Raw genomic sequence first — 16,312 nt, 5'->3', positions numbered from 1 at the left:
ACACAGAGTCCCATATAGAATTAACCCAAAGAGGAACAAATCAAGATATTTTGTAATTAAAATGACAAAACTTAGAAAAAGAATATTAAAAGCAACAAGGGAAAAGCAGCAAATAACATACAAGGGAACTCCCAAAAGGCTATCAGCCGATTTTTCAGCAGAAATGTTGCAAGCTAGAAGACAGTGGCATGATATATGTAAAGTGATGAAAGAGAAAAACCTAAAACCAAGGATACTCTGCCCAGCAAGGTCTGCATTCAGATTTGATGGAAAAAAATCAAAAGCTTTACAGACTAGCAACAGCCAAAGGAATTCAGCACCCCCAAACCATATTTGCAACAAAAGTTAAAGGAACTTCTCTATGAGAAATAAAAAAAGAGAGACCACAACTAGAAACAAGAAAATCATGAAATGAAAAAGTTCACTGGTAAAGGCAAACATACAGTAAAGGTAGAAAATAATCCACACACAAAACAAATAGGGAGGTTAAAGGTCAAAAGTAGTAAAATCATCTGTATATACAATAAGCAGTTAAAGGATACACAAAACAATTAGATGTAAAATATGATATCAAAAACAGTAATTGTGAGAGGAGGAGGGTACAAATGCAGGGTTTTAAAATATATTTGAGAAGGATAGGCCAAGATGGCAGAGTAGAAGGATGCTAGTAGCTCACCCTCTCCCACAAATACACCAAAACTCACATCCACGGACCTACCCAGCCAACCAGAGCACCTGCTGAACTCTGACAGAACATTGCCCTCTTCAAAAGACAAAGACGCCACAAATCTGGTAGAAGAAGAGGAAAAAAGAAAGAAGAAAAAGCAAAACAGTGTGGGACCGGTCATGCAGGGAGGGAGCAGCAAAGGAAGAATAATGCTCATTCACTGGGTCTCCTCCTCTCCAATGGAGAGGTCAGCAGGTTGGAGGGGGAACCTCCGAGGCTCGGATCTGTACGGAGCAGCCCTTGACTGACAGAACTAAGTTAAACAGGCACAGAGGTTCTCTGCAATCCCCAACCCTACAGGCAAAGTGGCAGGTGAGGGACAGGACAGGCTACCGAGCTGGGTGGAGGACTGGGGCAGGCTGCACAGAGGCAAGGCTGGGAGACTGCATGGTACTGCGCACTGTGGATGAGTGGGCACACAGGGCAAAACAACCTGGGCCCTCCATAAAACAACATGGCCGATGTGCCCTGGGGGGAAGGGTGCTGTACCCCCTATCTCCAAAAACCCACTGAAGGTTTTCAGGAGAAGAGAGGTGGGGCTCAGCCACAGCCGCCATATCCTCTGGTGCATAGAACACAGGTGGGTGGGGGTCAAAATCTGGATCCTAAGGGTTTAGCAGCCTCAAAGGTGAGATGGAGACTTGTTTACAGCCCGAGGCAGATAGGATCATTCTGCCCTGGTACCTCTGAGAACTCACGCCTCTTAGAAAAACAAACCAGGAGATGAGTTTTAGCAGGGAGCATGGGGCTGTTCCAACGTCTTCCCTGAGGCTGCCTATGGAGCATGGACCCGAGGCTGAGTGGGCAGCTACACAGAGCAAGGGAGTGACTAGCACCAGGAGACGGCGGGTGGCCACTCGCCTTCCCAGCAGGAGCACAGAACCTGACCTTGGTGCTGGGAGGGGTTGCGACCTGCCCTCCTACCTTGCCCAAGCGCAGCATCTGACCGTGGCATCGGGTGGGGGGAGTGAAGCACCTGACCGCTGCGTCGGGAGGGGGCGTGACCCGCCTGCCTACCACTTAAGAGCACAGCACCTGACCGCAGTGTTGCGAGGGGGTGCAATCTGCTTACCGACCTGCACTGTGAGTAGCACAGACCACAGACAAAGGGCACCAATGGACAGACTCTGGAAGCAGTAAGCTGAGCTCAGCAGCAGGGAGAGGACAGAAATACCTCTCAATAAAATCATTAAGAATGCATAGTCTCCACGAGAACACATACCCCCTTTTTTATTCTGTTTTTCTTTTTTTAATCTGTTATATTTTTATTACCTTTTGAATTTTTACTCTTTAAGCAACGTATATATCTCCAGTTTTAATCCCTTTAAAAATTTTCCTTTAAGATATTTTGATTAGTTTTTTAAAATGCACCTCATTTCATTTTTATTTTTCTTGGTTTTGATCTGTTATTGATTACACTCAGGCTTCAATTTTTTTTTTATTCTTTTCTCCTTTTTTTTAAAAGGTTTTTAAAAGATGTCTCAACTTGCTATTTTTCTTCAACTTGACCTTCTGTTACTGATTATACACTGTTTTCAAACTTTTTTTCCTCTCCCTTCTTTTAAAATTCTCTTTTTTAAAGAAAATTTTACTCCTGTATAGGCTTTAGATAAAGAAATAAACTCCTTAAGGACTATAATAGATAACTGATACTCCATAAGCCACAATGCCAGAGAGATATGAGCAAGATGAAGTAGCAGAACCACAACCAATTAAAAGAACAAGAGAACCCCCCTGAAAGAATGATCAATGAAATAGACACTGATGGCCTACTAGAGCAAGATTTCAAAAAAGGGGTGATCAAAGTACAGAAGTAACTAAAAGAGATAGTGTTTAGAGATATAAAATGTGTCAAAAATGAAATTGAAGCTATAAAGACAGCCAAGAAAAATTGGTAAACTCATTTGCTGATCTAAGAGCTGATCTAAAGGCTGCACAAAGCAGGCTAGCTAATGCAGAGGAACGAATAAGTGACCTAGAAGACAGGACAACAGAAAGGACACAATCAGAACAGCTGAGAGAAAAATAAATAAAAGACAATGAAAACAATATAAGGGACCTATGGGATAATATAAAGCATGTCAATCAATGCATAATAGAGGTTCCAGAAGGGGAAGAAGGAGCAAAGGTGATTGAAAAGGTATTTGAAGAAATCATGAATGAAAACTTCCCAAACCTAAAGAAGGAATCAGATATCCAAGTATAAGAAGTCCAGAGGGTCCCTAACAGGAAGAACCCAAACGGAACACACCAAGACATATTATAATCAAGAAGGGCAGGGTTAAGGATAAAGAAATGATCCTAAAGGCAGCAAGGGAAAAACAAAGAGTGAGTTACAAGGAAACCCCCATAAGGCTTTCAGCTGATTTCTTTACACAAATATTACAGGCCAGAAGGGAGTGGCAAGATATATTAAAAGTCCTGACACAACATTGTAAAATGACTATAACTCAATAAAGAAAAATTTTTAAAAAGTCCTGAATAAAAAAAGATGCTGCCTAGGATAGTTTATCCAGCAAGGTTATCCTTTAGAATAGAAGGAGAGATAAAGAACTTCACAGAGAATCAAAAATTAGAGGAGTTTTGCAACACTAAACCCATGCTAAAAGAAATATTGAAAGGTCTACTCTAAATAGAAAGAAGACAGAATTGAGAAAATCATAAATGGAAATGTCATAATGTTTTACATGAACTACCATGAATTACAAATAGAATAAACATGAAATTGTAAAAGAAGACATCTAAATCACTAAGAGTGGGAGAGGGAAGCAAGAAAATATTTTTTTTCTATTTTATTTTTTGTTCTCGGTAGAATGGGTTTGAGCTTCCATTACTACCTTTTAGATACATGCAGTTATAGTAATGGGTTAATAGACTTATAAAAATGGGTAACCAAAGACAAAAACTTACAAGTGTGTGACAAAACTAAATATAATCCAAGATAATCGAAAGGAAAATTATCAAACCACAAAAGGAAGAAGAAATGAACAGAGGAAATAACAAATGAACTGCAAAAATAAGTTCAAAATGGCAATAAGCACACATCTATCATTAATTACTGCAAATGTTAATGGAATAAATGCTCCAATTAAAAGACATAGAGTGGCAGACTGGATAATAAAGCAAGAACTTTCAATATGCTACATACAAGAGACCCACTTTAGGGAGAAGGACACATATAGATTGAGAGTGAAAGGTTAGAAAAGGATATCCCATGCAAATGGAAAAGCCAAAAAAGCAGGTGTAGCAATAATGATTTCAGACAAAATAGACTTTAAAACAAAGGCCATAAAGATAGATAAAGAAGGATTATTATAATGATTTATTATAATAATTATTATAATGATTAAAGGAGTAATACAAGATGAGGATATTACACTTGTTAATATATATGCACCCAGTATAGGAGCACCTAAGTACATAAAACAATTACTAACAGAAATAAAGAGGGAAACTGATGAGAATACAATCGTTGGAGATTTTAACACTGCACTAACATCACTAGACAGATCGTTCAGACAGAAAATAAATAAGGCAACAGAGAAATTAAATGATACAATGGAAAAATTAGATTTGGTGGATATTTTCAGAGCATTTACAGAGCAAAAAAAAAATAGGATATACATTCAAGTGCACATGGAACATTTTCTAGGATTGATCATGTACTTGAGCACAAAAGAAGCCTCAACAATTTTAAGAAGATAGAAATTATCTCAAGCATACTGACCCAAGGCCATGAAACTAGAAATCAACTACAGAGAAACAAAGGAGAAAAAAAGGAAAGCATGGAGATTAAACAACATGCTATTTAAAAACCAATGGGTCGATGGTGAAATCCAAATTGAAATTAAAAAATTCCTTGAGACAAATGAAAATGTAAACACAACCAACAAAATTTATGGGACGTAGCAAAGGCAGTGCTAAGAGGGAAGTTTATAGCAATACAGGCCTTCCTCATAAAAGAAGAACAATCTCAAATAAACAATCTAACCTACCAACTAAAAGAATTAGAAAAAGAACAGCAAAAAAACCCCCTAAAGTCAGCAGAAAGAAGGAAATAATAAAGATCACAGAGGAAATAAATAAAATAGAGATTGAAAAAACAACAGAAAAAATCAATCAAACCAAGAGCTGTTTTTTTTTTGGGGGGGGGGATAATAGTAAATAAAATTGACAAACCTCTGGCCAAGTTAACAAAGAGGAGAAAAGAGAGAGCACAAATTAGCAAAATAAGAAAGGAAAATGGAGAAATTACAACCAATAACACAGGAATACAGAATATCATACAAGAATATTATGAAAAACTATATGGAACCAAACTAGATAATCTAGAGGAGATGGACAAGTTTCTGGAAACACACAGTCCACCAAGACTGAATCAAGAAGAAATTGACCACTTGAACAAACCGATCACTAGAAATGAAATCGAATTAGCAGTAAAAACCCTCCCTACAAATAAAAGTCCAGGAACGGGGAACTCTAGCAAACATACAAAGAAGAACTCATACTGGTCCTTTGCAAATTCTTCCAGAAGACTGAAAAAGAGGGAATACTCCCAAACTCATTCTATGAAGCCACCATAATCCTGATACTGAAACCAGACAAAGACATTACGGAAAAAGACTAATACAGACCAATATCACTGATGAACATAGATGCAAAAATCCTCACCAAAATATTAGCAAATAGAATCCAACAGCACATAAGAAAGTTTATACACTATGATCAAATTGGGTTCATCCGAGGGACACAAGGGTGGTTCAACATACACAAATCAATCAATGTAATACATCACATCAACAAGAGAAAGGACAAAAACCACAAATCATATAAACAGATGCAGAAAAAGCACTTGAAAAATTCAACACCCATTTATAATAAAAACTCTCAAAAGTGGATATAAAGGGAACATAACATAATAAAACCTATACATGGCAAACCTATAGCGAGCATAGTACTCAACGGTGAGAAAGTGAAAACATTTCCACTAAAATCTGAGACAAGAGAAGGCTGCGCACTCTAACCACTCCTATTTGACATAGTGTTGGAATTCCTAGCCACAGCAATCAGGCAAGAAACAGAAATAAAAGGTATCCAAATTGGAAAAGAAGAGGTAAAAGTTTCACTATATGCAGATGACATGATAGTACATATAGAAAACCCTAAAAAGTCCACACAAAAACTACTAGAACTAATCAAAGAATTCAGCAAGTTAGGTTACATGATTAATGTACAAAAATCAGTTGCATTTCTTTACACTAATAATGAATCAACAGAAAAAGAAAGTAAAGAAATAATCTCCATTAAAATAGCACCCAAAGTAATAAAATATCTAGGAACAAATCTAACCAAGGAGATGAAAGACCTATACACGGAAAATTACAAAACATTGATTAAGGAAATTAAGGAAGACTTTAAAAAATGGAAAGATATCCTATGCTCCTGGATTGGAAGAATCAATATTGTTAAAATGGTCATACTGCCCAAGGTAATCTACAGATTTAATGCAATACCTATCAAATTACCCAGGACATATTTCACAGAACTAGAACAAATCATAATAGAATTTATATGGAACCACAAAAGACCTAGAATTGCCAAAGCATTATTGAAGAAAAAGAAAGAGGCTGGAGGAATAACCCTCCCAGACTTCAGAAAATAGTTCATAGCTACAGTAATCAAAACAGCATGGTGTTGGTAGAAAAAGACATATGTATCAATGGAACAGAATAGGGAGCCCAGAAATGAACCCACAAACTTTTGGTCAACTAATCTTCAACAAAGGAGGCAAGAATGTACAATGGAATAAAGACAGTCTCTTCAGCAAATGGTGTTGGGAAAACTGGACAGCAGCATGTAAAGCAGTGAAGCTAGAACACTCCCTTACACCATATACAAAAATCAACTCAAAATGGATCAAAGACTTAAACATAAGACAAGACAAGACAAACCTCCTAGAAGAAAACATAGGCAAAACATTATCTCACAGACACCTCAGCATGGTTCTCCTATGGCAGCCTACTCAAGCAATAGAAATAAAAGCAAGAATAAACAAATGGGACCTAATTAAACTTACAAGCTCTTGCACAGCAAAGGAAACCATAAACAAAACAAAACAACAAACTACGGATTGGGAGAAAATATTTGTAAAAGATGAAATTACAAAGTCAGGCTTGATCTCCAGAATATATAAGCAGCTCATACAACTTAATAAGAAAAAAGCAAATAACCCAATTCAAAAGTGTGCAGAAGACCTAAACAAGCAATTCTCCAATGAAGACATATGAATGATCAATAGGCACATGAAAAAATGCTCAATATCATAATTATCAGAGAAATTCAAATCAAAACTACAATGAAGTATCACCTAACACCAGTCAGAATGGCCACCATTCAAAAGTCCACAAATGACAAATGCTGGAGAGGCTGTGGAGAAAAGGAAACCCTCCTTCACTACTGGTGGAAATGCAGCAATTATGGAAAACACTATGGAGATTCCTCAAAAGACTAGGAATAGACTTACCATATGACCCAGGAATCCCACTCTTGGTCATATATCCAGAAGGAACCCTACTTCAGAAGGTCACCTGCACCCCAATAGTTCATAGCAGCACTATTTACAATGGCTAAAACATGGAAACAGGCTAAATGTCCATCAACAGATGACTGGATAAAGAAGTAGTGGTATATTTATACAATGGAGTACTATTCAGACATAAAAATGACAACATAACGTCATTTGCAGCAACATGGATGTCCCTGGAGAATGTCATTCTAAGTGAAGTAAGCCAGAAAGAGAACAAAAAATGCCACATAAAATCACTCATTTGTGGAATTTAAAAATAAAATAAAATAAAATAAATAGAGAAATGAACATAAATACAAAACAGAAACAGACTCATAGACATAGAATAAAAACTTGTGGTTTCCAGGGGGAGGGGAGTGGGAAGGGACAGCCTGGGAGTTTGAAATTTGTAGATACTGACAGGTATATATAGGATAAACAAGATTATTCTGTATAGCACAGGGAAATATATACAAGATCTTGTGGTAGCTCACAGTGAAAAAGAATGCAACAATGAATATATGTATGTTCATGTATAACTGAAAAATTGTGCTCTACACTGGAAATTGACACAACATTGTAAACTGAGTATAACTCAATAAAATAAAATTTACAAAATAAAATCACAGAGGTTTTGTCTGGTTATGAATTTTTTATTTTCTTCTTATTTTATATTTGAAATTTTACAAGTATACATTCCTTTTATAATAAAGATTTATTTTTAAAGGCTAAATGGTGAGTGTGAATTCAGAAAATGGGACACTAAATCAAATTGACTAACTGTACATAAATGTTTATAGCAGCTTTATCCATGATCACCATAACTGGAAGCCACCAATATGTCTCCTTCAATTGGTAAATGGGTAAACAAACTGTAGTACACTAATACAATGGAATGTTATTCTGTGATTAAGAAGAAATGAGGTATCAAGCCACAAACAGAAATCATAAATGTTAAATTATTAAATGGAAATTGCTAAGTGAAAAAAAGCCACTCTGAAAAGGCTACATACTGTATGTTTCCAATTAGATGACTATAGTGATAATAAAAAGTTCAGTAGTTGCCAGAGGCTCAGAGGATTGAATACACAATGCACAGAGAATTTTTAGGTAACAAAAACTATTTTATATTCTATAGTAATAGTGCATCTTAATGTATGCAAATTATAAAATTTTAGGATGTTGGGGGAGGCCAGAATGGAATGTAGAATGTGACAAAACAACATAACTGTATCACAAATCTATGAAAAAACCTCACTGAAGGGTATGAGGAGAATGGTGCTAACTCTGGAAATCAGTCGAGTTTGTAAGACTAAAGGCAAAATAAACTATACATAAGCACGGTACTGTAGTTGAAAAAGTTGTTTCCCACAGGGGTAGGGGTTAACAATTTAAATACTGCTATACATGTATACTGTAATTTAAACAGCTGAGTAAATGGATGGCAGGTGGGAGTAGTCAAGTTTCTCACTTTTGGAGTGGGCTGTTACAGATAAGTAGGGGGAGGAAGCTTGAATGATCCATATGGATTATTACTGGTTCTTTTGGTAATAGGTTAGAATTGAAGACATCAGCAAGATCTTATGTTTAACTTAATATAGATACAGATGATTACATATAGAAGAAATATTAATAGGTATGTGTATATATGTGGGTTAATATACACACCCTTGGGGAGGGAATAGCTCAAGTGGTAGAGTGCGGTGCTTAGCATGCATAAGGTCCTGGGTTCAATCCCCAGTACCTCCTCCAAAAACAAATGAAATAAATTATCTCCCTGACCCTCCAAAACACATAAATACAGAAATATACACACCCCTATTTCCTTGATCTGTCAGCTGAGATGCCCTAGAAGCAATGAAGTCCTAGCAGTAATAAGCACATCTTACACCTATGTCTTAGTTTCTAATATCATTATCCAATAAATAGAACCATGGCTCCTAGAAGAAGTTGAGCCAAGAAATACACAATTGAGCCTGGAGCATATTGTGGTGCCAGTAAGGAAATGCTCAAAAAAAAAAGTTGGAGGTATGTCAAAAGGCCTTGAAGGTCAACCTGAAAGAGCATCCAATGGTCGAAGCTGGAACAATTTGAGCAACAAAATTAATGAAGTAGTGTTGGATTATAACCCAAAGTATAAAATAAATATTAATGAGTTTATACTGATATAAATACATCATTATATAAATAAATGAGGGGAGAGATTCTCAGGCAGAAGAATTCCTAATAAATTGCATAGGTACTTCACTTTCAGGGAGGTGGAGTATAACTCTCCACTTAAGTGTGGACTGCATATAGTAAATTCTTTCCAAAGCCATACAGTACTAAAAGGAAGGGAAAAAGAGAACCATGGATAAAACTGATACACACTACCTCAGGCCAAGTGATCAGGTCAACATCAATAGTTATAAGTCATAATGATAATATGTATGCTTGATATGATGTGATGAAAATGGCACTTTCCCTCTGTGATCTTCCTCCTCAAAATCCATAACGCCAGTTTAATCATGAGAAAAATATTAGACAAATCCCAATTGAGGGACACTCCACAAAATACCTGACCACTACTCCTTATCCTATCAAGATAATCAGAAACAAGGACAGTTTCAGATGTCACAGCCAAAAGGAGACCTAAGGAAACGTGATGACTAAATGTACTGTGGTACCCTGGATGGAATAACTGGAACAGAATAAGGATATTAGATAAAAACTATGAAAATCTAAATAAAGTATGGACTTAATAATAATGCAACAATATTGCTTCATTAACTGTAACTAATATACCATAAGATGTGAAAAATAGGGGAAATTTGGTGTGGGATATATGGGAACTGTCTATTTTGTCTTCTTATCTTTTTTGTAAATCTAAAACTATTTTAAAATAAAAAGTTTATTTTAAATTAGTCAAAGGGCCTAAAGCCATCTAGACATAGGAATATATCCAGAAATGGAAGCAGGGGTCTAAGTGAAGCAAGAAGGCCAAGACAATTTTCCTATAGCCTCTGGTCACACAATACGTGGTTAACCCAAGTCAAAGCCCACAGAGAAGGCAAACATCTACATGGCAGATATATTAGGGCAGTTCATCAGTGTAAGTATATGTGGAGGGGATCTTGATTTAGCTGGCAAAAGCAAAATTTCACACACACACACATACACACATTTGAGATTCAATTTAAATTCCTCAAATAAGGAAACTGATGTGTTTCAGCCTGTTCTCAGTACTGGGATGCTCTTTTCCAGACCCTTTGGAGTCCTATGGGCAACACATAAAAAATACAAAACATAATGACTCATTAATCTCATCAACCTTACATCAAGCAAAAACTTAGTGATGAAAACCAGGACAAATCCAGAAAAGTAGCTGATGTGTTTACAGTCATACTATCCCTGTTCATTTTACTTTGAAAATGGAGGTATTTGTGTGTTGCTGGCAAATTCCTTAGCAAAATAACCTCTGAAACTGTTTTAAAGTGGCTTTAAGGGAAGAGCAAAAGATAATTAGATTTCCACTCTCTGATATTTTCCCTTCCATTACAAAAATCCTTTTGGAAAAAAAAAACAGAGTGTTTAAAAGCTCTTGTTTGTGAGAGCCACTGCAGAGGCAGATATCATGTTTGCCTTCTCATACAGCTGTCAGATATCAGAACCTCGGAGCATCTAGTTAAATAAATCTCTGGTATTATCTGATAAAAAAACTCAGAATCTTAAGGTTATTTATTTGATGTAATGAAACCCAAGGTATCCTGTAAAGCACAGCACAAACTTTTTTTTTCTGCTCCAAAAAGATCACTCTAACTGAAGGATTATACATGGAATTTTACATATATATAATAAATATATAAATATAAATAACATATTTTTATAATATATAAAATGTATATAAACATAGACTCTGCTATCACATATTACATTCTACTCTTAGTTTCACCTTCCTCCACCACTTTAACCACCACTGTGAATGACAGCGGGTAGGAGAATATGAGCATGGAAACAGGAGGTCAGAATACCACTGTAACCTTCATTCTCAAACCAGAGTCCTTTGAGCACAGGCATCCCCTTCTATTTCCTCCTCTCAAGCTCTCGGCACTTTATGACATTAAGTTTAAGATCCTGTTTGAGTCCTTTTCCCATATGTACCATCATGAAATAAAATAAATATTGAACTTACCTAGATTTTATGTCAACAAAGGTGTGCAGTCTATTTCTGAGCTGCTGTTTATTAAGCTAGAAAATGCAAAATGGAAGTCTGTAACATGACTTCATTCTGGAACAACTTTGATCCCAGACGTTGCAACTTTAGTGAGAAGCTGAAAAGTCCATTTGGGACAGTATTAGTTTTGGAAAGAATCTTGAAGGTCTTCTAATTCAGAGTTATAACTGATGCCATAAAACCTTTCTTGAACATTTCTGTCAAATGGGCTTCTGTTTAAACAGCTCTAGTGAAGAGGGTATCTTCAATTAATTACTAGAAAGTTCCTAACAGTAAGCCAAAATTCTGACTTCTTTCTTATAAAACCTGAATTGATTTGCCCTCTGGAACTTCCCAAGTAAATGTTACCCCTCTTCTATCTGACAAGTCCTTCAATTATTTAAAGAAAAATATCCACAATCCCCCAGTCTTTAAAGTGTCCTTGACCTTTTTAATAATTGTTCTGTGTTTATTTGTAAATGAGTTACCTGGTCACTTTCCAGGTTGTCTATGTCCATCTTAATTGTGGCACTCTGAAATGATCCAAATCTCCCAACATAAACTATCAAGTACAAAATAAAATATTATGAAGGATTTCCCTGTGCCGGACACCAAGCCTCTATAAATGGAGCCTAAGACTTTATTATGTGTGTATGTGCACTGTAACCTCACAAGTTTGGCTCATGTTAAACTTATAGTAAATTAAAAGCACTGAGTCTTTTTCACATATGCTATTTTTAGGCCACATAATACCTATTTTTGGTAACATTGTTTTTTGTTTTTACAAGTACAGGACTCCACATTTTATCCTATTCAATTTAATCCTGCTAGATTTGGCTAATTTTTTCTTCAGTCAACTAAGGTATTTTTGGATTTTGTTAGTGACATCCAGTGCATTTATTCTGCATTCTAATGCTATACTAATTGTGGGATGGGCAAGCTATTTTATGTTTTCATGCTAGTCACTGAAATATAATTTCAATGGGATAGAACTGAGGTTGGAAGCCTCTTGTTCACATTGACACATCACTGAACACTGTCAATTCAACTTACTAACCCATCTACTAGCCTATCATTATCTAGCTCATATTACTCCATTTTTATTAAGGACATTTTGAGAAACAGCCAAATACCATGGTGAGGTACACAATGTTTATTGCCTTGTGAGGTCTCTGGGAGGCAGCTCAACAGAAAGGCAGGCATCCTCCAGAGCAGCTGAAGCACAAGTGGCCCATGTGACTGCCAATTTGGAGGCATACCATATGTATTAGGCCACTGTGGACAGATGTATTGAAGGATAGTTTTAAATATTAGCCATAACTCAAAAGTCAGAAAGGCAAATTTCCAAACTGCAGTTATTGATTATGACAGAGCTGATTCCCACATATGCATTTTTATGTAACCTGCTCCAGGGCGAATAGCAGCAGAGATGAATTCATTTAACAACAGCACATGTGTCTCCACAACAATACCCAAGAGGCCAGTTAGTACATAATTTATTATAAAATCTCTATTATAAATAAACCAGTATAGTTTAATAGACTCAGGGGGAAGCAGAATAGTGAACTGCTTAAGCACATACTCTAGAATCTCAGAAGTGGGTTCAAATTTTTAACTCTGTCACTTAATAGCAGTGTGACTCCAGAAAATTAATCTTTTAACTTATTTCCTTATTTGTAAACTTGGGAAGGTAATAGTAGTACTACCTTATAGGGTTGTTATGAAAATTGAACATAACCATGAATACATTAACTACTATTGTTATCCCAATCTAACAGAAATAAATTTAGTCTAGCAAGACACTCTTGTGAAATCCAATGCTAGGGCTGAGTGACCATCTTTTTTCATTCTTTCCATGCTCATCAACTGTTCTTTTAATAATGAATTATAGACTTTTTTCTGAAATTACCTTAAATCTACACATTGTGCTAAGAAGTACTGAAACTGAATTTTGAAAGTACTTAGGGAACCCAAATCTATGCTTAGATACCTCAATACAGCTGAAGCTATATGCTTCAGTACATATCCATTTGATGAATAATGCTGCCTATGTATGTCAGGACAAACAATTCCTTGTTTGAGGGTAGCTTACCCAAACTTTGGAGTTTGTTGGTTTAGAGTAGCTTTTGCCAGTGGTTTTTACTCATCATCAAAGTGTCTAAAGCCTTGGTAAGCATGTATACCACCTGATGAAGTTGCTTTTGGGCGTGGTTTCAGTCTGATGTCTGCCAAATCATTCTTCTCCCTTCTGTTTTTAGAAAATTGTTTTTCCCCTTAGCCTCTTAACAGACTTCTGGGAAGATGGTACCATTTAAACAGGTCTCCAGTTCTTGCCATTCCTCCCACAAATCAAAGGAAATGGCCAAAGGGAAACAAAAATTGAGCAAAACCTATACAATGAGGGCATTAGAATTCTCAAGGAATTTCTTTAAGACATGATGCTTGATGGGGTCATATTGAAAGACTATCACCAATCTGAAGAAGTTCTGTGATATATTAATAAATCAAGAAAATCCTGACAGAAAACTAATACCATCTAGCTTAAAAGAGCAAGGACTTAAGGTGGGAGCAGGCAGTGAAAAAGACTGGGATGAGAACCTCTCGGAAATTGAGGGAAGTCTGAGTAACTTCTTTTATTTAAGCTTCCCAATTTATTTTTAAATACAAATAATAGCAAACTGGAAATATCAAAATTGCCACATAGTTTAAAAAGTTTACATTTACTAAATTAAGCTGTTTGATGAACATCTTCCATCAAGTCAGCCTGATTCTGGCTGGAAAAATCAACCCATTTTAAGAATAATGTTAAAATTTTGAATTTGAGTCTCTTTGTGAAAATGAGACACAGGCCAAATGCCTCTCCTGATACCCTATTCCCAATCCCTGGGTTAGGCCCTGACAGGAATTACTCCATTTGTTGCCATTTTGACACATCATATCAACAAAATTTGGAGCAGGCTGCCCCTTCTCAGAAGGCAAGCTCAGTGTCTCTGACCATGGTTTCTCACTAAACATGATGGTCTCAACCTGATATAAGAGTCCTCATTAATAAACCAGCAGGACTTATTTCAATATTGTACATCCATCCCCCGCTCCAACCATACACAAGTGGTGAGAGTATACATGATATCACATACCTGAAGCAAAGGCCAAAAGAGCAAATGAGGAAAGCCATCTTGAGGTGAACTTCTCCTCCTGGGATTGCTCCTGGTGCTAGTTCCCTCCCCACTGCCTCATCCTGCTGGATCAGAGCCGGTAATATATAAACTTACACCATCTAGTCATCTAGTGTAAGCTTAGGAAGAAGGTGACAAGCAAGTAAACAGCACAAAAAAATTGCCTCACTCTTATTGGAGGGGGAGAGATAGCAGGTTAGGATATACCCTTCTTGATTCAATGATAAATAAATGTATAAATTGTGAATTAATGGTAGATAAAGAAACCCAAAACAAAAACAGAGCCTATAAAAAAGAACTTGCAAGATAATAAGAGGAAATTACATCACGTAAGAGATAGAGGAAAAACAACTTAAAATTTTTCAAAAAGAGTAAAGTTATAAACAAAAATTAATGAACCAGAAAGCAAAAAAAAAAAAAAAAAAGAATTAATAAACTAAAGACCTGGATCTTTTCAGGGAGAAAACAAAATGTATTAAGAGGTAGAAAAACATTTGGCTCAAGGATAATTAAGAAATTCTCTGTTCCTTGAATGTTTGAAAGAAATTTACCTGCTAAACTGTCTGAGCCAGGCCTCAGACAACAACCAGTTTCCCCTATGGTTACTGATTTACTGCTATTTTCTATATTATTGCCTTATCTTTATATTGATTTTCTTGTAAAATCCATGTCATTAAAATTCTTAAATTTATTGTGGCAGACTTTCCTATTGTAATTATCTTAAATATCCAGCATCATATAGCAGTGAAATAATAAATCACCATTTCCTAACTTGATGTTCTGAGGAATATTGATATCCCAAATATTACTAGGTGTGTTTAAAAGAAAAAAAATGTGGTTCTTTACTCAAATAAGTTTAAGAAACGCTGAATTAGATAAGGTTAAAGTTTTCACTCTTTTAAACTAAATAACATACTCCTTTAAAAAATATAATTCTAGTCAAAATTTACTGCACAATGACTCTCCAAGAGGGACTATAGTATACAGCATTTTGCAAACTTACTTGACCATCTCTCAGAGGAATGGTTTCTCAAAAATGCAATTTAGAAATGCTGCAGCAAACATATTCTGGTTAAAATGAGAAACAAGACAAAAATGCCACTGACACTTTTATCGTTTAGAACTATCCTGGAAGTGTTTAACCCATGTCGTCAGAATCTGTTACAAATTTTGAAAGGAACATATTGTTCTAACTTATCACTGATATGACTGCTTACCAGAAAAAACTCAAAAGGGTAAGTTGAGTATCTCTGAATTTAACAGATTTCAGTAAACTGCCAATTTAAAATTAATCTATGAAAATACATTCTTCCCCTGTATAGCAAAGATGACCACATAGGTAACACACTGAATAAGAGTTCCTAAATGCAGTATTGTTTCCTGTATATCTGTATTACTTACAAATACACTTATTACAAATTATATGGGACTTAAATAAATAAAACTTTCTTAAAGGATATAGAAAGTTTTTAAAAAATGAGACAATAAATCATGTTTCTGGAAAGCAATGCAATTTTGTAGTTCTCACCATCATAGCAACTTAAGATAATCCTAACCAAATTCCCAATTTATATATTTTAGGGGGAATCTAGTAACTGCAAGGTTCACCTGGTAAAATAAACATGTCAGAATCATAAGAAAGTTGTGAAAAA

This window comes from Camelus ferus, chromosome X (assembly GCF_009834535.1).
Source record: "Camelus ferus isolate YT-003-E chromosome X, BCGSAC_Cfer_1.0, whole genome shotgun sequence".
Lineage (NCBI taxonomy): Eukaryota > Metazoa > Chordata > Mammalia > Artiodactyla > Camelidae > Camelus > Camelus ferus.
Note: the sequence above shows the minus strand (reverse complement) of the source record.